General features: G+C 52.6%; 1 protein-coding gene across 3 annotated transcripts in view; it reads right to left on the bottom strand.

Annotated features, from left to right (window-relative positions):
- The window catches only part of LOC148096516 (semaphorin-6D-like), a 105,362-nt gene extending 83,549 nt beyond the window's left edge, over nt 1-21,813 (bottom strand). For 2 of the 3 annotated variants that reach the window (XM_087834497.1, XM_087834499.1), the window contains exons 1-2: nt 21,687-21,813; nt 2,396-2,510 (exon numbers count right to left, since the gene is read on the bottom strand). The gene's annotated coding sequence lies outside the window, so the exon portion shown is untranslated. The remainder of the gene's footprint in view (nt 1-2,395; nt 2,511-21,686) is intronic. The other variant, XM_087834498.1, reaches the window with a different exon arrangement.
- Nucleotides 21,814-22,359: the final 546 nt, after the last annotated feature.

Below are 22,359 nucleotides of genomic sequence, written 5' to 3'. Positions count from 1 at the left end.
CGTTACTGGGTGTCACCGAAACATCAGTACAACAAGTACACACATGCACATCGATTAGCGATCTCCACACACTGAAGCTAACCGTCGCTCCTCCTGTTGGGATCGGAGCACAAACGTAAACAGAGCCATATGTCGTTTGGGATTGGCTCCATCAGATAAATGCTGACTGCATACTGTGCAGTGATTGGTTAAGTCTGCTCCGTGTCACGGTCACTTATCACCTCTGGGGTGATGAGGCTCTCATTGGGCCCAAAACATCAATAAGTAATAATTGGCGTGAGTGGGGATTACTTCCTGGGTGGTCCAGGTATTAGCCAGTTCCCATTCTTCCATGCTCGAGTGCTTTCTGCTGAGACGTCCCGGCTCATTAATCAACAAACGTCTCAGTCGAAGCTTCTCTTGATCGAGCGTTTCCAGCTTCACTGCAGCAGAAACGTCTGCCGGGCTCAACGCCGGACGTCAGGAATTAATATCTGACAAAACACGTCCCAGCACCCCCGTAGGAGGGCGGTGTGAAACCGAGCGTTCTGTGACCCGTCAGATGAAGGAGCTGCTTGGCATCAGTTACTCCATCGCACTGACACCAGGAAGAGGAGGAGGAAGAGGAGGGAAGCGAAGCAGCATTTGGTGTTTTGGTTGCAGAGGAGTGTTTTTATTTGGCAGCGTGCAAAGTGCGACTTTAAGCTGTCAGTAAAACCAAAATTTGGCAAAAAACAAACTCCAAACTGTCTCATCGGCGGGTCAGCTTGGCTTCCGGTCCCTGCACGGCTCTTTGGGAGTGAGTTCTGCAAACGAACGCAGCGCTACAGCGAGCCATCATCTGCTCCGTCAAACACAAACATTTCCCCCGTCACGGCGTCTGTCTGAGAGGCGCGTGGGGTTCGGTCAAAGACCCCGAGCACCGCCATAACAATGAAGCGCCACGTCTGTGTCGCTGTGACGTGCAGGACTCATCATCACAGGTTAGGGTTAACTTCTTATTGTGTGGCACAATCCAAATGTCCCCACCATCCACACTTTCCAACCTCACGCTTCACTCAGACGTCCCCACAAAATGCTTTTCAAAAATGTCTTGAATGACATGTTTTTGAACGAGCCGATGAGTTTCTGTAGTTTCACAAACGCTCGTGTGAAGCAGCGCTGTCCTCGCCGACCGACACTGAACACACCCTTTCAGAGATTTATGCAGCCACACACGCAAACCTGACGGCGTGAGCTGAGTCGCTGAGCGACTGCACACATCAAACTTTTATATTTTCCTGTCAGGTTCCCACATTTCCTGGTTTTCCGTCAGTGGAACAGCTGTCTACAAACATTTGGACACTTTTAAACAGCGTGTCTTAAAATTTGACCCTTTGCACAAAAACCTTCGAAATACTCCGACTATAAGAAACATCCAAAAAAAGCCCAACTTCCTCACCGCGCTTCAAATATCCCGACTGTCAGTCACAGCTTCGCTTTCCAAAGAAATTCCGACTTCGATAACAACGTCCAGACTGCAGCTCAGTGGGAAAAATGAGTTCTTGTGTTCCACAAACATCCTTCCAGCGAACTTTCCCTCGGATATCTCAGCCCTCATCCATCAGCAGCTCCGAGCAGATTTCCTCGCTCACACTGTGACTTATTATCCGAGGCATGTCGAGGCCTTATCAGCTTCTTTGGAATACTATCTCATCTGTGTGTGTGTGTGTGTGTGTGTGTGTGCGTGTGTGTGTGTGTGTGTGTGTGTGTGTGTGTGTGCGTGTGTGTGTGTGTTTTCAAGTTCAAGCAGGCCTTTAACCTCCAGTGTTCCCGTGGGATCTCTGCACTGCCTCGAGGCACGCACACACACACACACACACACACACACACACACACACACACACACACACACACACACACACACACACACACCCTGAGGCACATTTACTCTGCACATCCTCCAGTGTTTACTCATTAATTCTTACAGCGGTTTGTTATCGTCGCACACACAGACACACACACACACACACACGTTCAGTAAAACAAAGTCAAATCTGCAGCATGTGTCTCTCTTCAAGGAAACAGACTATTTCCTGTACTCGGTTCTTTAAGCCTGTTTCTGTGTATGCAGAGGTCAGAGGTCAACACAAAGACATAAATGAAAGTTGTTTCTGAGCATGACGGCAGCAACGCACGGAAGACCTCACAAGGACCACAGGAGGACACGTATGACAGGACACGTCTGTCATGTGATGTCACAGGTCAGAGGTCATCTGGGCTTCTTGATAGAACTCCAGAAAGCAGCGAGATTAAAGCTCCACACTGCTGTGTGACTATCAGCTGATCATTAACACACACAGTAACACCCTGCATGTCTCTGTGCAGCTGCAGCAGCAGCTTCATTAAAGACATCAGCACTCACAGGTGAACTCACCTCCAATTCAGGTGTTCCAATCAGCAGCTTCTCGGCAGAGCCAATCAGAGCACAGAAAGGCCCAAATCCAGGTAGTAGAAGTCCAGATCCAGATGTAGTCCTGATTAATCCTGATCTGCTGAGACACAGTGGGAGAGAGGAGGAGGTCAGGCCTTTCGTCTTCATCCAGGTGCATTGTGGGAGGGGCGCAGGTGTCCCTGAGACCTGGACACCGGCAGATCTGACCACAGCCGGCCGGAGGGCTCGACCCCTGCTCCAGTCGGGATCTCTCTGACTCACACAGCCGGATCAGATTTGCTCCAGTGTGTTATCCATGAACTCATCTCATTCATCCACCTTTCCATACCTGAGCCAGGACATACCTGGAAGCACTGTGGGACACTCGGAACAACCAAAGACATGAAAACTGCTTCAGGAAAACCTGCAGACACAAAGGACCAACAATCATCCAACCACCAAGCCTCCAACGAGCTACACCCTCCAGCAGAGCACCGACCAGAGGAGCAGGAGGAGCAGGAAGCCGGGACGTTCCTGGTTCCACCTGGAAAGGTGAGTCCAATAAAGCCGAGAGTGCGACAGGAGCAGGCGTCTGATTGGCTGCAGACAGAAGAATATGGAAACCAATCTGACCAGTTAACATAAAAACCACCAGTTCACCTGCAGCTGAGCGCTCAACACCTGCACTGTGGCCTTCTGCACATGCTCAGTGCTGTCGGCGGTCCACAGGTGTTTCCACAGGCGAGTTTGTTGGGTTTTTTGCAATGCCACGAGTGACCACTGGGAGGACCACGGCTAAACCAGCAGGATACAATATCAGTGACCTTTGACCCTCTCTGACCATTACGACTCATAACTATGATTCATAGCAGTAACTGTAACTTCTGAATGTGTTTAGCTGATATCATGTGAATGAGGTCACATGTCAGCTGTCCTGCCTTTATGCTCAGTCTCTGCTGCGGTGACCTTTCACCTCTGACGCAGCAGTCAGCAGTCCTCTGCAGCACAGGAATTCACCAACTTCCTGTTGGTGAATCCGAGGCTGCTCCGGGCCTCCGGAGGCAGCGGGAGGTCCAGATGTGGAAGGATGCGATGCCGGGATCAGCGGAGGGAGCGTGGAGGTCTGCCGCAGCCGTCGTAGAAATAAAAGAGATGTGAGCACCGAGCCTGCGAGCGGCGAGCACGGGAGGTGAGTTATGGGCGGCGACAGCCGACAGGTCTGAGCAAATGAGCCGAAAAGAGAGACGAGTTCAGGCGGAGCGCGAGGCGGCGAGGGAGAAAATTAAAGGAGGAGAGAAATGAGGGGAGGACGGCAGAAAATACTGAGAGAGCAGATCCTGCAGCGGTGACGCGCAGCCACGGGGAGTGCACTCAGGTCCCTGCGTCATGCAAACTCTGCAGTCAGATTTGATTGTGAAATCAGCCGACGCGCTCCCACTTCTGTTTGTTCTGCACCAGGTTTCCCGGGAAAAAGACGTCCTGCTGGCTGCACGTCAAACAGACAGAAGCCAACGATCCCACAGAACGCTAATCAGAACACACAGGAAGTGATTTCCTCCACAAGCAACAAAAGCACCACACGAGGAGGACGCCATCGGAGATGCTCCGACCACAGACCTGTCGGTGCTGAGCCCCACACAGCTCGTTACAGTCCCGTGCTGTTACTCACACGCTCACGTCCTCCTCGCCATCAGACTCAGTGCCCCGGCGCAGGTAACCTCCTGCCTCGATCACGGGGAGTATTCCCAGCAGTGGGAGCTCTGGGAGAGGTGCAGGAATAGCTTCACAGAAGCACATCACACATCCGGGAGCGTGACAGCGTCCACGCTCACACTGAAGGACTCTTCAAAATCATACGTGATAGAAAAAGTTCCCATGATTCCTCTCTGCTTTAGTGCTGCTCATGGTGCTGCAGTGCTCCACACAGGCCGGGCTAATCCGCTTCACGCTCGCTCTCTCTGCAGCCTCGCCGGGTTAATAAGTGTAAATCTGCCGCCGCTTCCAGCAGGGAAACGCCACATCTGTCACAGCTGTCACAGCTGTCACAGCTGGTGCCTGATACAGATCGTGCAGCGGGTTCATGCACCCTGCACATGCAGCAGCTTTAAATCTGACCGCTCACCTTCAGCCTGTGTGTGTGTGTGCGTGTGTGTGTGTGTGCGTGTGTCTATGTGTGTGCGTGTGTGTCTGTGTGTGTGTCTGTGTGTGTGTGATGCAGCCGGGCGGAGAGAGCTGCTCTAAGCCGGATAAATTCATAAACAGTGTTTCAGCGCCGCTTCAGAACGACTGTGAAAACAGCGAGCGGCGACTCGCTCCAAAGCTGCTCGCCGTGTCTGCTCTCTGTCCGTTTAGCTTCACCCAACCCCACCCGACCTCCAACCCAGCAGTAAAGAAAACAGAAGCAAATGTGGAGAACAGGCTTCAGGTCAGTGCCCTGGGACAGGCTTCTGCGTCCGTACGTTAATATTAATGATTACTGATCACAGCAGATCGACAGGACGCCACTCACTCACTCATCTGCTGAGAAACACTGAGAGGAAGTAAAAACTGCTGCAGCCTCAAACTCATACCAGGAACATTTATGTTGATGGAAACAAACAAATACTAATGAAATGAAGTCATTGAATCTGCGATCGCAGACGTTTATTAATGCAAACAAAGAACATCGTCTGCATCCTTTCACTGAAACAAACTCTGGGTGCAACAAAGTAACAAATTACTGTAATCACATGTTTCAGTAAGGCAGTAACAGTAACTGTTATGTCCTTACAAAGGTTCTTTGGTGGTGACGCTAAGCTAGCCGAGAACCCGGAGTGATGATCAGGTGCGTGCAGACTCCTGCAGCCAGAGCCCTGCAGCTAACACCGGCAGCGACGCTGTGACTGTGCAGCAGGACAAACACGGAAACACGGCTCCTGCCTGCAAAGCTGTGTGGTGCGTTCATCTTTTGTTAATAAGATTATAACGTTTCCTCTTCCTGTCTCATGGCGAGCACTCTGCCAGTGCTGGGCAGAGTCTCGTGTTGAAGTGTGGGCTTCACCGGCCGCTAGCATCTCCTCACCACCGCCTGATTAGACTCAAAGTAGTGCTGTGTTTAGATGCTAAATGATGATTGGGCGCTATCATTTCTTGATAACATTTACATTTACAATAATTGATTACGCAGCAGTGGAGAGTGGACTTTATCAAAGTAGATGTCTTTCTGAAAGCGCTGTAACTAAGTTTAAGAATATAATCCAGCCACTGTTATCATCGTCAATGCCCTGTACCAACACAGAGCAGAGCAGCTATCTGAACGCTACCCCAACAGAGGTCGATTATCTTGTTAATAATTTCACCTCCTCACTACGTACGACTCTGGATACTGTAGCTCCAGTGAAAACTAAGGTCTCTAATCAGAAGTACCTGACTCCGTGGTATAATTCTCAAACACGTACCCTAAAGCAGATGACTCGTAATCTGGAGAGGAAATGGCGTGTCACAAATTTAGAGGATCATCATTTAGCCTGGAGAAATAGTTTGTTGCTTTATAAGAAAGCCCTCCACAAAGCCAGAACAGCTTACTACTCATCACTGATTGAAGAAAATAAGAACAACCCCAGGTTTCTCTTCAGCACTGTAGCCAGGCTGACAAAAAGTCAGAGCTCTTTTGAGCCAACCATCCCTTTAACGTTAACTAGTGATGACTTCATGAACTTCTTCACAAATAAAACTTTTATCATTAGAGAAAAAATTACCAATAATCATCCCACAGATGTAATATTATCTACAGCTACTCTTAGTACCATTGATGTTAAGTTAGACTCTTTTTCTCCAATCGATCTTTCTGAGTTAACTTCAATAATTACTTCCTCCAAACCATCAACGTGTCTTTTAGACCCCATTCCTACAAAACTGCTCAAAGAAGTCCTGCCATTGATTAATTCTTCGATCTTATATATGATCAACCTATCTCTAATAATCGGCTATGTACCACAGGCCTTCAAGCTGGCTGTAGTTAAACCTTTACTCAAAAAGCCATCTCTAGACCCAGCAGTCTTAGCTAATTATAGGCCAATCTCCAACCTTCCTTTCATATCAAAAATCCTTGAAAGAGTAGTTGTCAAACAGCTAACAGATCATCTGCAGAGGAATGGTTTATTTGAAGAGTTTCAGTCAGGTTTCAGAGCTCATCACAGCACAGAAACAGCTTTAGTGAAGGTTACAAATGATCTTCTTATGGCCTCTGACAGTGGACTCATCTCTGTGCTTGTCCTTCTTGACCTTAGTGCAGCATTCGATACTGTTGACCATAATATCCTGTTAGAGCGATTAGAACATGCTGTAGGTATTACAGGTATTGCACTGCAGTGGTTTGTATCATATCTATCTAATAGACTCCAATTTGTGCATGTAAATGGAGAGTCCTCTTCACACACTGAGGTTAATTATGGAGTTCCACAGGGTTCAGTGCTAGGACCAATTCTGTTTACATTATACATGCTTCCCCTAGGCAGCATCATTAGAAGACATAGCATACATTTACACTGCTATGCAGATGACACCCAGCTCTATCTGTCCATAAAGCCAGATAACACACACCAATTAGTTAAACTGCAGGAATGTCTTAAAGACATAAAGACTTGGATGGCCGCTAACTTTCTGCTTCTTAACTCAGATAAAACTGAGGTTATTGTACTCGGCGCTGAAAAGCTTAGAAATATGGTATCTAACCAGATTCTTACTCTGGATGGCATTACCTTGGCCTCCAGTAACACTGTGAGGAACCTTGGAGTCATTTTTGACCAGGATATGTCCTTCAACGCACATATTAAACAAATATGTAAGACTGCGTTCTTCCATTTGCGCAACATCTCTAAAATTAGAAATATCCTGTCTCAGAGTGACGCTGAAAAACTAGTTCATGCATTTATTACTTCCAGGCTGGACGACTGCAATTCATTATTATCAGGAAGTCCAAAAAACTCACTGAAAAGCCTTCAGCTAATCCAAAATGCTGCAGCAAGAGTCCTGACAGGGACTAGAAAGAGAGAGCATATTTCTCCTGTTTTGGCTTCCCTTCATTGGCTTCCTGTTAAATCCAGAATTGAATTCAAAATCCTGCTCCTCACATACAAGGTCTTAAATAATCAGGCCCCATCTTATCTTAATGACCTTGTAGTACCATATCACCCTATTAGAGCACTTCGCTCCCGCTCTGCAGGCCTACTTGTTGTTCCTAGAGTATTTAAAAGTAGAATGGGAGGGAGAGCCTTCAGTTTTCAGGCCCCTCTTCTGTGGAACCAGCTTCCAGTTTGGATTCAGGAGACAGACACTATCTCTACTTTTAAGATTAGGCTTCAAACTTTCCTTTTTGCTAAAGCATATAGTTAGGGCTGGACCAGGTGACCCTGAATCCTCCCTTAGTTATGCTGCAATAGATGTAGGCTGCTGGGGGATTCCCATGATGCATTGAGTTTTTCCTTTCCAGTCACCTTTCTCGCTCACTATGTGTTAACAGACCTCTCTGTATTGAATCATATCTGTTATTAATCTCTGTCTCTCTTCCACAGCATGTCTTTATCCTGTCTTCCTTCTCTCACCCCAACCAATCACAGCAGATGGCCCCGCCCCTCCCTGAGCCTGGTTCTGCCGGAGGTTTCTTCCTGTTAAAAGGGAGTTTTTCCTTCCCACTGTCGCCAAAGTGCTGCTCATAGGGGGTCATATGATTGTTGGGCTTTTCTCTGTATCTATGAAGCGCCTTGAGGCGACATTTGTTGTGATTTGGCGCTATATAAATAAAATTGAATTGAATTGAATTGAATTGAAATTGAATTGACGTCCTCGCCATCAGGCGTGATTGTTGGAAACATGTGACATCGCTCCATCAATCACACACTTGTTTACATGACGTTTTATTTACACGGCACAGATATTCTTCTGTGTTTTGGGTCGTTACACGCTGACCTGAGGTCAGCTGATAAACATAAAGACTCAGTGTTTGACCTGAAAGCCTCGTGAACAAACACGCCTCTGTTTCCTGCAAAACCAGGTAATCTGCTGCCTATTAACACAAAACTGGGCTAATCCACCCATTGTTCTGTGTGTGTGTCTGTGTGTGTGTGTGTGTGTGTGTGTGTGTGTGTGTGTGTGTGTGTCTGTGTGTGTCTGTGTGTGTGTGTGTGTGTGTGTGTGTCTGTGTGTGTGTGTGTGTGTCTTTGTGCAGTCTGAGTGACGGGAAAAAGGTCACCGGATGAATCTGCTGGATCAAACGGATAAAGACACAACAAAAAGTGCAGGAGGCGACCAATGAAAGGCCACCTAACACACACACACACTCAGAGACACACAAAGAAGCACACACAGCTGGAGTGTGAAACACGCTGCAGCCATCCTGCACATGCAGGCAGCGGGTAGATCCTGGTAGCCTGGAGGTCAGCCAGCACACACACACGCACACACGCACACACACACGGACACGCGCACACACACACGCACACACGCACACACACACGCACACACGCACACACACACACACACACGGACACGCGCACACACACACGCGCACACACACACACGCACACACACACACACACGCGCACACACACACACACACACACACACACACACACACACACACACACAGACACACACACACACACACACGCACACACACACACACACACACACACACACACACACACACAGGTCAGCCTGATGGCTTCCTGCTTTGGAGCCTCCTACGCTCCTCACTGTGAACGGTGAGCCAAGAAAACGTGGAAACAGATGCCGATGGCGTTCAGAGCGCGGTGGCGGCTCCGACCTCGGGTGCTTCAAATTGCTTCACTTTGAGAGGAAACTGTTTTTCCTCCACAGCGGAGTCTTCATCGGCAGCTGGAGTCTACGGTGGCCTTAAACCCACGTTTAAGGAAACAAAGACAAAAACGGAGCTGTTTCTGGGGACACAATAACGGGACGGACCAGCTGTAGGGGTCACACAAGCTGTGTCCCAAAACGTCGGCTGCATCCTTCGGAGGACCCGCCGGTCTACGTGGGCCGGGTCCTCCGAAGACCGAGAAGGCCGGAAGTGCGAGGCTGTGAAATGTGACGGTCTAGTTTTAATAAAGTTGAATAAACTCGTCCGTCCTTGCTGTCTAAAATATGACACTGGAGGAAACTCTCGACTGTCTCACACTTTGACGTTTGACGTTCATTCAGCTGTGTGATCCCGGAGGAACCCACCCGATGATTAATAAAGTTTTATTTAATCTAATAACTTTGATCTCAGCCAAACCGATTTACTCCGGAACAAATAAAACACCCAAAAAGCCAAACAGTTACATTTTTAAGTTATCTGAGCGACTTATATGTCATGTTTAACCTGAGTAGCCAAAGAGCGGTGGGTCTGAAAACGATGAAGCCGGGGGTCCGCTGCTCTCTCTGCTTGGAGTGACCCTTGAACCCCCCGGCTTGCTATCGAGCTGGTGGGTAACAGACGTCTCCGAAAACGTCGGCGCAGTTTTGCAAATATGCGATATCTTGATAAACTGAGCAGATATTTGATGTTTACACAGATTCTCGCCTGAAAATATGTTAAAAGTTTATTTTGTGACCCAGAAAGATTAATAAGAGTAATATTAAAACTTAGTAGCGGCCGCCATTGTTGGAAACTGAAACTGGCTGGACTACGCTATGAATTCTGGGATATGGTGGGCCACGAAGGACACACCCGACCCATCCTTCAAATTCGGGGAAATGAAGGACGCATTTGTTGGCTGCGTTTGAAGGAGTTGACGAATTTGGACAGCCTTCATCACGTCGATGTGACGTAATCGGCCTTCAAATGCGGCCTCGGGAGGAAGCAGCCGACGACACAGCTGCAGACTCGGAGGTCGTTGTGTTTCTGTCACTCACACACCGCAGATGCATGTTTGCTTTGCCTGTTTACTGTTGGTCCGTCACGCTAATGTCTCCTCAGAAACACTTCTGTTGTGCTTTATTTACCTTCTGTGGCGTTTTTCATTAAGTTGCAGTGCGTTCGGCCTCTCAGGACAACCACAGGAAACGTGCTGGAGGACGCCATGGTCGCTCAGCAGTGAATTCCAACATGCCGCCATTGCCGAGGCGCTGACAGCTGCAGATGAAGTAACACAGCCGCTGTGATGTGAGGGAGCTGCTGATACAGATCAAACTATCCGCCTCTGAAAGCGCTGCCGAGGAGCCATTGCTACCCTCGCCACTCCTGTGACTGCTTCCTGTTCAGTGACATCACATAACTCCACGAAAAAGACAGACAGGCCAAACTTTCATCCGAGGACACCGTCGCTGTTCTGCAGTAAAACAAATAAGAACTGCACGTGCACGGCAGCGTGACCGTGTGCGTGTCCACACCTGGGCCACGTGTGGACAGCGTCTGTGCGAGCACAGGTGGGCGTGGTCTGTGCCTCTGATGGACAGCAAGTGTTTTACGTTTGAGTAAATTAAACCCGACATCAGAGAAAAACGCTGATTTTCCATCAGCAGAAAAAAGCAAAAACCTGGATCCATAGCGTCCGCTCTCGAGTGAGTCACATGACCGACTTCTGCCAGGTCTCTCTGGAAACAGGAAATAACCATCCTACTGTTATAACTAATGTCACCTGAAACTTTGAGCCTGCAGAACCTTTAAATCTCCGTCTGCAGTCTGGCTGAAGCCTCAGAGGAAACGCACAGGAAGCATGAAGCTGTCAGAAACAGGCCGTCATTGGCTCCTGCGGGCCGCCGCTGTCTTCATCTCCTTCTTTACGGTCTCCTGATCTCCCCCGCCGCACGTAAAGGTCAGACAAACGAAATCACAGAGAAGCAGCGGGACACGCGCTGGGTCGGCCGCCGCTCACTCCAAAGACATTTCATATATCTTTATCTCTGAGCTTCAATTTACCCGCAACCTGAGCGAGGGGGAGGGGTCTGTGCAGGCGAGCAGAACCAGTACAATAACATAAGAAGGAGGAGAAGCAGGGGAGGAGGTGTGTGAGAGCACAGACAGAACACACGACCTGGACATCGCGACCCGCAGAGAGACTGAGGACATGCTACAGAATGACGCTTGGTCAGCTTCTGATACGCTGCACACGCACACCTCCACCTACAGCAGGGCGATATGACCAAAAATATTTATCACCATATACATTTGAAAATTTGCAATAACGATATAACTGACGATATAAGTGACACCAGACAAAATACTTTACGACTCCACAACTTTATTAGTGCAAAAACAAAAACCCATCAATGTATTTTCACTTAAACAAGCAGCTGTTTTATCTGCATTAAAGTTATATAAACATGTAACCGTGCAAATTCCTCACTGACAGTTTAACCAAAAGGCATTTCCAGTGGAAACTGGCCGACATATCCTCAGCATAACCATGTATAATATCCACAAAACTTAAAAAGAGGTTATACACACACAATACGGTAATATTATGTTGAAGCACAGTAGTATCACTCCGCGAGGCTCCGCCTACGATAGCCGTAATGCTCCCACAATCCATCAAGCGGTGTGGCTTCGTAGCTTAGCAAAGTCGTACTGAAACATCTGACAGATTTTCGAGCGCCGTGCACATAAAATCGTCTCGAGGTCAGTAAACACAACCAGAGTTCATACATAAGGCACACGGGATTATAAGGGGCTCTGTCGACTCTCAGAAAAATCAAAGGATTGATTTTAAGTGCGCCGTATTTTCCAAACAACACGGTAATAACGACGGCCCGCTAGCATGCGCTACCAAAAATAGTGCTTTGTTGTGTATCTGACGAAAGCTAAACCAGTTCCACACCAGTGAAGCTGCAGCATTTTTACAAACCAGTTCTGGTTCATCGTTTGATTCAACGATCCACTTTCACTCTTCTCGTTCTGCGTCGCCGCCATGTGCATATGTAAACAAAGGCACTGCACATGCGCGTTTTACCCATATTCTATTGCGATATTTCATTTTCTTATTGTTGCCCAACATGACACCGTGAACGGTATGATATGGCCCCGCCCTACCTCCACCTGTGGTCATGAGGAATAAACCACTAGATTCGTAGAGTGGCGTCCACAGCTGCAGACTTCCTGCGCCACAGGGGGCGCTCTCAGCCTCAGTGAAAGCAGCTCTCTGGAAAATGTGAACTTGAAGTTTTCACGGAGACAGCAGAGGCGCCATCGAGAGAGCACGTCCTCGTCTACATTCTCAACTGACCAATCAGCACTCAGCAGCAGACATGCTCAGGAAGTACAGCGCAGCGATGAAGGGCATCGCCTCCACCCTGCTGCGCCAACACCACCATCCATGTTTAACTTCAACTGACGACACGCTCCACCCTCCCTCAACTTCCTGTGCAGGCTTTCAGGGTGTTACATCATAGACTACATCATGTAACAAGGGCCACGACACGAGAGGAGGGAGGAGGGGAGGGAGGAGAGGAGGAGGGGAGGGAGGAGAGGAGAAAGGAATGGAGGAGGGGAGGAGAGGAGGAGGGGAGGAGGGAGGAGAGGAGGAGGGGAGGAGGGAGGAGAGGAGGCAAGAGAGGAGGGAGGAGAGGAGGCAGGAGGGGATGGAGGAGGGGTGGGAGGAGGGAGTGAGGAGAGGAGGCAAGAGAGGAGGAGGGGAGGAGGGAGGAGAGGAGGAGGGGAGGGAGGAGAGGAGAAAGGAATGGAGGAGGGGAGGAGAGGAGGAGGGGAGGAGGGAGGAGAGGAGGCAGGAGGGGATGGAGGAGGGGTGGGAGTAGAGGAGGGAGGAGGGAGTGAGGAGAGGAGGCAAGAGAGGAGGAGGGGAGGAGGGAGGAGAGGAGGCAAGAGAGGAGGGAGGAGAGGAGGGAGGAGAGGAGGAGGGGAGGGAGGAGAGGAAAAAGGAGAGGAGGGAGGAGAGGAGGGAGGAGGCGAGGGAGGAGAGGAAAAGAGGAGAAAAGGAGGGAGGAGGGATGGGAGGAGGAGGGGAGGGAGGAGAGGAGAAAGGAATGGAGGAGGGGAGGAGAGGAGGAGGGGAGGAGGGAGGAGAAGAGGCAAGAGAGGAGGGAGGAGAGGAGGCAGGAGGGGATGGAGGAGGGGTGGGAGGAGAGGAGGGAGGAGGGAGTGAGGAGAGGAGGCAAGAGAGGAGGAGGGGAGGAGGGAGGAGAGGAGGCAAGAGAGGAGGGAGGAGAGGAGGGAGGAGAGGAGGAGGGGAGGGAGGAGAGGAGAAAGGAATGGAGGAGGGGAGGAGAGGAGGAGGGGAGGAGGGAGGAGAGGAGGAGGGGAGGGAGGAGAGGAGAAAGGAATGGAGGCAGGAGGGGATGGAGGAGGGGTGGGAGGAGAGGAGGGAGGAGGGAGTGAGGAGAGGAGGCAAGAGAGGAGGAGGGGAGGAGGGAGGAGAGGAGGCAAGAGAGGAGGGAGGAGAGGAGGGAGGAGAGGAGGAGGGGAGGGAGGAGAGGAAAAAGGAGAGGAGGGAGGAGAGGAGGGAGGAGGCGAGGGAGGAGAGGAAAAGAGGAGAAAAGGAGGGAGGAGGGATGGGAGGAGGAGGGGAGGGAGGAGAGGAGAGGAGAAAGGAATGGAGGAGGGGAGGAGGGAGGAGAAGAGGCAAGAGAGGAGGGAGGAGAGGAGGGAGGAGGGGATGGAGGAGGGGTGGGAGGAGAGGAGGGAGGAGGGAGTGAGGAGAGGAGGCAAGAGAGGAGGAGGGGAGGAGGGAGGAGAGGAGGCAAGAGAGGAGGGAGGAGGGGATGGAGGAGGGGTGGGAGGAGAGGAGGGAGGAGGGAGTGAGGAGAGGAGGCAAGAGAGGAGGAGGGGAGGAGGGAGGAGAGGAGGCAAGAGAGGAGGGAGGAGAGGAGGGAGGAGGCGAGGGAGGAGAGGAAAAGAGGAGAAAAGGAGGGAGGAGGGATGGGAGGAGGAGGGGAGGGAGGAGAGGAGAAAGGAATGGAGGAGGGGAGGAGAGGAGGAGGGGAGGAGGGAGGAGAGGAGGAGGGGAGGGAGGAGAGGAGAAAGGAATGGAGGCAGGAGGGGATGGAGGAGGGGTGGGAGGAGAGGAGGGAGGAGGGAGTGAGGAGAGGAGGCAAGAGAGGAGGAGGGGAGGAGGGAGGAGAGGAGGCAAGAGAGGAGGGAGGAGAGGAGGGAGGAGAGGAGGAGGGGAGGGAGGAGAGGAAAAAGGAGAGGAGGGAGGAGAGGAGGGAGGAGGCGAGGGAGGAGAGGAAAAGAGGAGAAAAGGAGGGATGGGAGGAGGAGGGGAGGGAGGAGAGGAGAGGAGAAAGGAATGGAGGAGGGGAGGAGGGAGGAGAGGAGGGAGGAGGGGATGGAGGAGGGGTGGGAGGAGAGGAGGGAGGAGGGAGTGAGGAGAGGAGGCAAGAGAGGAGGAGGGGAGGAGGGAGGAGAGGAGGCAAGAGAGGAGGGAGGAGGGGATGGAGGAGGGGTGGGAGGAGAGGAGGGAGGAGGGAGTGAGGAGAGGAGGCAAGAGAGGAGGAGGGGAGGAGGGAGGAGAGGAGGCAAGAGAGGAGGGAGGAGAGGAGGGAGGAGAGGAGGGAGGAGAGGAGGGAGGAGGCGAGGGAGGAGAGGAAAAGAGGAGAAAAGGAGGGAGGAGGGATGGGAGGAGGAGGGGAGGGAGGAGAGGAGAAAGGAATGGAGGAGGGGAGGAGAGGAGGAGGGGAGGAGGGAGGAGAGGAGGAGGGGAGGAGGGAGGAGAGGAGGCAGGAGGGGATGGAGGAGGGGTGGGAGGAGAGGAGGGAGGAGGGAGTGAGGAGAGGAGGCAAGAGAGGAGGAGGGGAGGAGAAGAGGCAAGAGAGGAGGGAGGAGAGGAGGCAGGAGGGGATGGAGGAGGGGTGGGAGGAGAGGAGGGAGGAGGGAGTGAGGAGAGGAGGCAAGAGAGGAGGAGGGGAGGAGGGAGGAGAGGAGGAAAGAGAGGAGGGAGGAGAGGAGGGAGGAGAGGAGGAGGGGAGGGAGGAGAGGAAAAAGGAGAGGAGGGAGGAGAGGAGGGAGGAGGCGAGGGAGGAGAGGAAAAGAGGAGAAAAGGAGGGAGGAGGGATGGGAGGAGGAGGGGAGGGAGGAGAGGAGAAAGGAATGGAGGAGGGGAGGAGAGGAGGAGGGGAGGAGGGAGGAGAGGAGGAGGGGAGGAGGGAGGAGAGGAGGCAAGAGAGGAGGGAGGAGAGGAGGCAGGAGGGGATGGAGGAGGAGTGGGAGGAGAGGAGGGAGGAGGGAGTGAGGAGAGGAGGCAAGAGAGGAGGAGGGGAGGAGGGAGGAGAGGAGGCAAGAGAGGAGGGAGGAGAGGAGGGAGGAGAGGAGGCAGGAGGGGAGGAGGGAGGAGAGGAGGCAAGAGAGGAGGGAGGAGAGGAGGCAGGAGGGGATGGAGGAGGGGTGGGAGGAGAGGAGGGAGGAGGGAGTGAGGAGAGGAGGCAAGAGAGGAGGAGGGGAGGAGAAGAGGCAAGAGAGGAGGGAGGAGAGGAGGCAGGAGGGGATGGAGGAGGGGTGGGAGGAGAGGAGGGAGGAGGGAGTGAGGAGAGGAGGCAAGAGAGGAGGAGGGGAGGAGGGAGGAGAGGAGGAAAGAGAGGAGGGAGGAGAGGAGGGAGGAGAGGAGGAGGGGAGGGAGGAGAGGAAAAAGGAGAGGAGGGAGGAGAGGAGGGAGGAGGCGAGGGAGGAGAGGAAAAGAGGAGAAAAGGAGGGAGGAGGGATGGGAGGAGGAGGGGAGGGAGGAGAGGAGAAAGGAATGGAGGAGGGGAGGAGAGGAGGAGGGGAGGAGGGAGGAGAGGAGGAGGGGAGGAGGGAGGAGAGGAGGCAAGAGAGGAGGGAGGAGAGGAGGCAGGAGGGGATGGAGGAGGGGTGGGAGGAGAGGAGGGAGGAGGGAGTGAGGAGAGGAGGCAAGAGAGGAGGAGGGGAGGAGGGAGGAGAGGAGGCAAGAGAGGAGGGAGGAGAGGAGGGAGGAGAGGAGGCAGGAGGGGAGGAGGGAGGAGAGGAGGCAGAAGAGGAGGGAGGAGAGGAGAGGAGGCAGGAGAGGAGGGAGGAGAGGAGGCAGGAGAGGAGGCAAGAGAGGAGGGAGGAGAGGAGGCAGAAGGGGAGGGAGGAAAGGGGAGGAGGCAGGAGGGAGGGAGGAGAGGAGGCAAGAGAGGAGGAAGGGAGGCAGGAGAGGAGGCAGGAGAGGAGGGAGGAGAGGAGGGAGGAGGGGAGGAGGGAGGAGAGGAGGCAGAAGAGGAGGGAGGAGGGGAGAAGGGAGGAGAGGAAACAGGAGGGGGTGGAGGAGGGGTGAGAGAAGGGGAGGCAGGAAAGGAGGGAGGAGGGGTGAGAGGAGGGGAGGCAGGAAAGGAGGGAGGAGGGGAGGAGAGGAAAAGAGGAGAAAAGGAGGGAGGGGGGTGAGAGGAGGGGAGGCAGGAAAGGAGGGAGGAGGGGAGGAGAGGAAAAGAGGAGAGGAGGCAGGAAAGGAGGGAGGAGGCGAGGGAGGAGAGGAAAAGAGGAGAAAAGGAGGGAGGAGGAGAAGCAGGAGGGAGGAGAGGAAACAGGAGGGGAGGGAGGAGGAGAGGAGGCAGGAAAGGAGGCAAGAGAGGAGGGAGGAGAGGAGGAAGGGAGGCAGGAGAGGAGGGAGGAGAGGAGGCAGGAGAGGAGGGAGGAGGGGAGGAGGGAGGAGAGGAGGCAGAAGAGGAGGGAGGAGGGGAGAAGGGAGGAGAGGAGGCAGGAGGGGATGGAGGAGGGGTGGGGGAGAAGAGGGAGGAGGGGTGAGAGGAGGGGAGGCAGGAAAGGAGGGAGGAGGGGTGAGAGGAGGGGAGGCAGGAAAGGAGGGAGGAGGGGAGGAGAAGAAAAGAGGAGAGGAGGCAGGAAAGGAGGGAGGAGGCGAGGGAGGAGAGGAAAAGAGGAGAAAAGGAGGGAGGAGAGGAAACAGGAGGGGAGGGAGGAGGGGAGGAGAGGAGGCAGGAAAGGAGGGAGGAGGCGAGTGAGGAGAGGAAAAGAGGAGAAAAGGAGGGAAAGAAAGTGTGTGTTACTGTGTGTGTGTGTGTGTGTGTGTGTGTGTGTGTGTGTGTCTGATGTAACCTGGTGGAGTTTCTCTGCTAATGAGATTGGAGGAGGTCAGAGGGAGGAAGGAGAGAGGAAGAAGGAGGGCAGGACGGATCCTCCTGTGTGAGTCAGAGCACACGGCGGGGTGTGTGATGTCGTTAAAGAACAGGCTGCACGGAGCTCAGGCCGCAGAGCGCGAGGGATGAAACGCTCGGACCTGAAGCCCGAAGATAAACTCACATGACGCGTCACACCCGACGTCACACCCGACGTCACACACGACATCACACACGACGTCACACCCGACGTCACACCCGACGTCACACCCGACGTCACACCCGACATCACACCCGCAATCACACGTGACATCACACACGACATCACACCTGACATCACACCCGACGTCACACCCGACGTCACACCCGACGTCACACCCGACGTCACACGTGACGTCACACCCGACATCACACCCGACATCACACCCGACATCACACCTGACATCACACCCGCAATCACACGTGACATCACACACGACATCACACCTGACATCACACCCGACGTCACACCCGACATCACACCCGACGTCACACCCGACATCACACGTGACGTCACACCCGACATCACACCCGACATCACACCCGACATCACACCCGACATCACACCTGACATCACACCCGCAATCACACGTGACATCACACACGACATCACACCCGACATCACACCCGACATCACACCCGACATCACACCCGACATCACACCCGACATCACACCCGACATCACACCCGACATCACACCCGACATCACACCCGCAGTCACACCCGACGTCACACCCGACGTCACACCCGACGTCACACACATCACACCCGACGTCACACCCGACGTCACACCCGACGTCACACCCGACGTCACACCCGACGTCACACCCGACGTCACACCCGACGTCACACCCGACGTCACACCCGACGTCACACCCGACGTCACACCCGACGTCACACACGACGTCACACCCGACGTCACACCCGACGTCACACCCGACGTCACACCCGACATCACACCCGACATCACACCCGACATCACACCCAACATCACACCTGACATCACACCCGACATCACACCTGACGTCACACCCAACATCACACCTGACATCACACCTGACGTCACACCCGACGTCACACCTGACATCACACCTGACGTCACACCCAACATCACACCCGACATCACACCCGACATCACACCCGACATCACACCTGACGTCACACCCAACATCACACCCAACATCACACCTGACATCACACCTGACGTCACACCTGACGTCACACCCAACATCACACCCAACATCACACCTGACATCACACCTGACGTCACACCTGACGTCACACCCAACATCACACCTGACGTCACGCCCGACATCACACCCGACATCACACCCTCCCTCTCCTGGGACAGTCCACACATCCATGGCAGTGCCCGCAGCCTCTGCAGAGTCAGGTCAGCTGACTTGTTAAGGAACACGTCTTTGCTTCTTTGCTTAAAGGTGGAAATAAAATAAAGACAATAAACGATGACATCATCACGTTCCCTCCCTCGCTCCAGCCGCCCTGCAGGCTGTGCAAAGGGAAAAGTCAGACTGCCGACCTGGCAGCGAGTGCATTTAATGTTTCAGAGGTCAGAGGTCATGGTGGAAGCCCCGCAGGTCGCCGTTTGAAGCATTTAAGGTGGAATTCCCCTGCAAACCTGCGCTCTGAAACACGCCGCCACACCTGCGAGCTGCGCCTTGCTGAAGGCGGTGCAGCTCTGAGATAAACAGGCCCACCTGTGAGCGTCTCTCAGAGACCGGCCGTCCCTGGAGTAGAAACCAAACACGCCGACTCTGAAGCGGCGTCTGTGGCCACACACAGGCTGCTGTAACTCTCCTCGCTTTCTTTCTTTAGCGGAGACAATGTGACCTTTGACCTCAACGCTCACAGGCAAAACCGCAGCCAACCCGCTCAGAGCCGGGTCGGGGTGAGGTCAGCGTGCCTCCGTTCTTAATCCTGGATGAGTGTTTTTGGGGGCGTGGCCAGCTGCTGTCTGCTGCAGGTGAAACTCTGCCATCAACAGCAGCTGTGACATCAAGCAGCTGCCGTCAGACGCACAGGCCGCCACGGCGTTCTTACCCTTCATGGCGGAGATAATCAACTCGTTATGATTAGCTCATTAACGCTAACGCGAGCCACCACAGCACCGGTGAACGCTGCCATGATTGCCGAGTCTCCGACACGCTCGCCTTCTGCCAAAATCTATCCACGCCCACTTTACTGATGCCGTGCATCATAATCAGCCATTTACGGGCGGGACGCCGCTCGTCAAGGAGCAACGGCGAGTTTCATTTTGATATTTCACAGACAACCTTCAGACAACTGACTCTGAGAATTCCTCCTTAAATCCCTGAAATGTCTGATCAGAGGACGTCACTTTCTCAGCGCCACACAGGAGGATTTCGGGGGGGCGGGGCTTGATTCATTACAGAAAAAATGATCTAAGCAAGCAGATGACAGGTGAGCCACAGACAGCACAGCCTCCTCCAGGTCTGCACACATCTGGAAGCCACGCACACAAACACCGCCTCTTGTGGAACAGCGCTCACCTGAACAACCCAGTTACACCTGGACAGGTACTTTTGGCCCCACAGCGTACATTAAAATGCTTGTCTGCCTCAAAGGGAGAGCATTTGTGGTCTCTGAGGGGCGTGGCCAAATGACACCTGCCGTAGGTAACGCATGAACATGCAGCAGAGCTTCAAAGCACAGGTTGAAAGTTTCAGGTATTAAATTCACCTGCAGAGATTTTTGATGTGACAAATCCGACAAATAGAAACAGTAAAAAGTGCAGATAAATGTACTAAAACACAAATATGACATAAAAATACAAAAACAAGCAGAAAAATAATGAATCACAGTTAAAATACTGAAACTCAGGAATAAAAATAAACCATTTAAATTCAAAATGAATCATTAATTTAAAAAAAGTAAACATCAGGAAAGTAAAGCCAAGAATTAAAACAATGAAATAGATTCTATTTATTTCAGATTTACTGTTTATCACAGGAAGCAACAAAGTATCGATCACATCGATCACATCTCACTGACTCAGATCAATACATCAGTACAGTGACAATAAAGGCTTTTCTATTCTACCACCTCACTGATGATTAATATTGATCATCTGGATCCACAAAAACCTTCAACCAGACCCCACGCACACACGCACGCACGCACGCACGCGCACGCGCGCGCACGCACACACAGTGTCTCTCTCTCTCTCATGCACACACACACACAAACACACACAGTCTCTCTCTCTCTCTCTCATGCACACACACACACACACAGTCTCTCTCTCATGCACGCACACACACACACACACACACACACAGTCTCTCTCTCATGCACACACACACACACACAGTCTCTCTCTCATGCACGCACACACACACACACACACACACACACACAGTCTCTCTCTCATGCACACACACACACACACAGTCTCTCTCTCATGCACGCACACACACACACACACACACACACACACACAGTCTCTCTCTCATGCACGCACACACACACACACAGTCTCTCTCTCATGCACACACACACACACACAGTCTCTCTCTCATGCACGCACACACACACACACACACACACACAGTCTCTCTCTCATGCACGCACACACACACACACACACACACACACACACACACAGTCTCTCTCTCATGCACACACACACACACACAGTCTCTCTCTCATGCACGCACACACACACACACACACACACACACACACAGTCTCTCTCTCATGCACACACACACACACACACAAACAGTTTCTCTCTCTCTCTCACACACAGTATCGATGACAGCAGCTATCGATCATGTGATCGGACTGATCGGCTCAAAGTCACCTGCGCGGCTCCCGCTGCGCACCACGCGACGACCGGAACTCTCTCACACGCGCCAGCGCACGCGCAGCGGTGTGTGCGCCCTTAAATCAGGAGGACAAAGACGCCCACCCGAACGCACGCGCTCCGCTCCTGCGGCGCAGGTTCGGGAAACACGCGCACACCCAGCCCCGCGCGGAGCTGAAGTTGGAGCTCGCGCGAGAAGGTGACTGGAGTTAAAGAGGGTCCGAGGATGCGCGCCGCGCGTGCTCGTCCCGTCCGGCTGATTGACGGCGGTCAATCAAAGCAGCAGCACAGTCGCGTCCCCTTCCCTGCTGCGCGTGCGCCCACAGACAGTAGATGCCGGACAAGCAAGCACGCACGCGCACCCCGTGCGCCCAGCGTTAAAGCCCAGAAGAAGAAGAAGCGGCGGCTCACCTCCGAGTTCTTTGCGGTAATCCACGCCGACCTCCTGCTGCTTCTTCCCGGCCACTGAGCCCCGCAGCTCCGCCGCTACACCGTAAATCCACCACACGGCGCGAGCGCACGCACTCCTGCCAGTCCGGGTCCAGACGACACAATGAGCCGTCTCCGAGCAGCCAGCGTCTCCGGCCACCGGCCACGCCCTCTGATTAGCATAATAGACTGCTGCAGCCTATCACGGAGCGGGGCTGCAGCCGCTGGCCCCGCCCCCTCCCAATTTAAAGTCCCTGTGTTAGCGGTTCTGGTTGCTCAGCCCTGAAACATACTTCCTCTATTCTGTATTTATTTTTCTTTATTTTATGTTCTTTATTTTCACTTTATATTATTTATGTCTTATTTCTGATCTGTTAATTGCATCATCAATACATTTAATATTAAAACACCTTCCAATCAATAAAAATATTCAATATTTCTGAAAAAGCATTTAAAGAAGGGAGATATGGTGAGTGTGAAATACTGACTGTACGTTTTATTCGTTTATTATTTACAACAGAGGTCTGAATCACAAACATGGACCAAGTAACACAGCAGGGATCATCTGCTTTTATTTTGGAAAATATCTTGTTATACAACCCCCCCCCCCCCCCCCCAGAAACAATAGCACATGACATCACACAACAGCCATAAA

Source organism: Neolamprologus brichardi, chromosome 22 (genome assembly GCF_056152115.1).
Source record: "Neolamprologus brichardi isolate AB-2024 chromosome 22, ASM5615211v1, whole genome shotgun sequence".
Lineage (NCBI taxonomy): Eukaryota > Metazoa > Chordata > Actinopteri > Cichliformes > Cichlidae > Neolamprologus > Neolamprologus brichardi.
The sequence above is the reverse complement of the archived record's forward strand: the minus strand, read 5'-3'. Positions and strand labels throughout refer to the sequence as shown.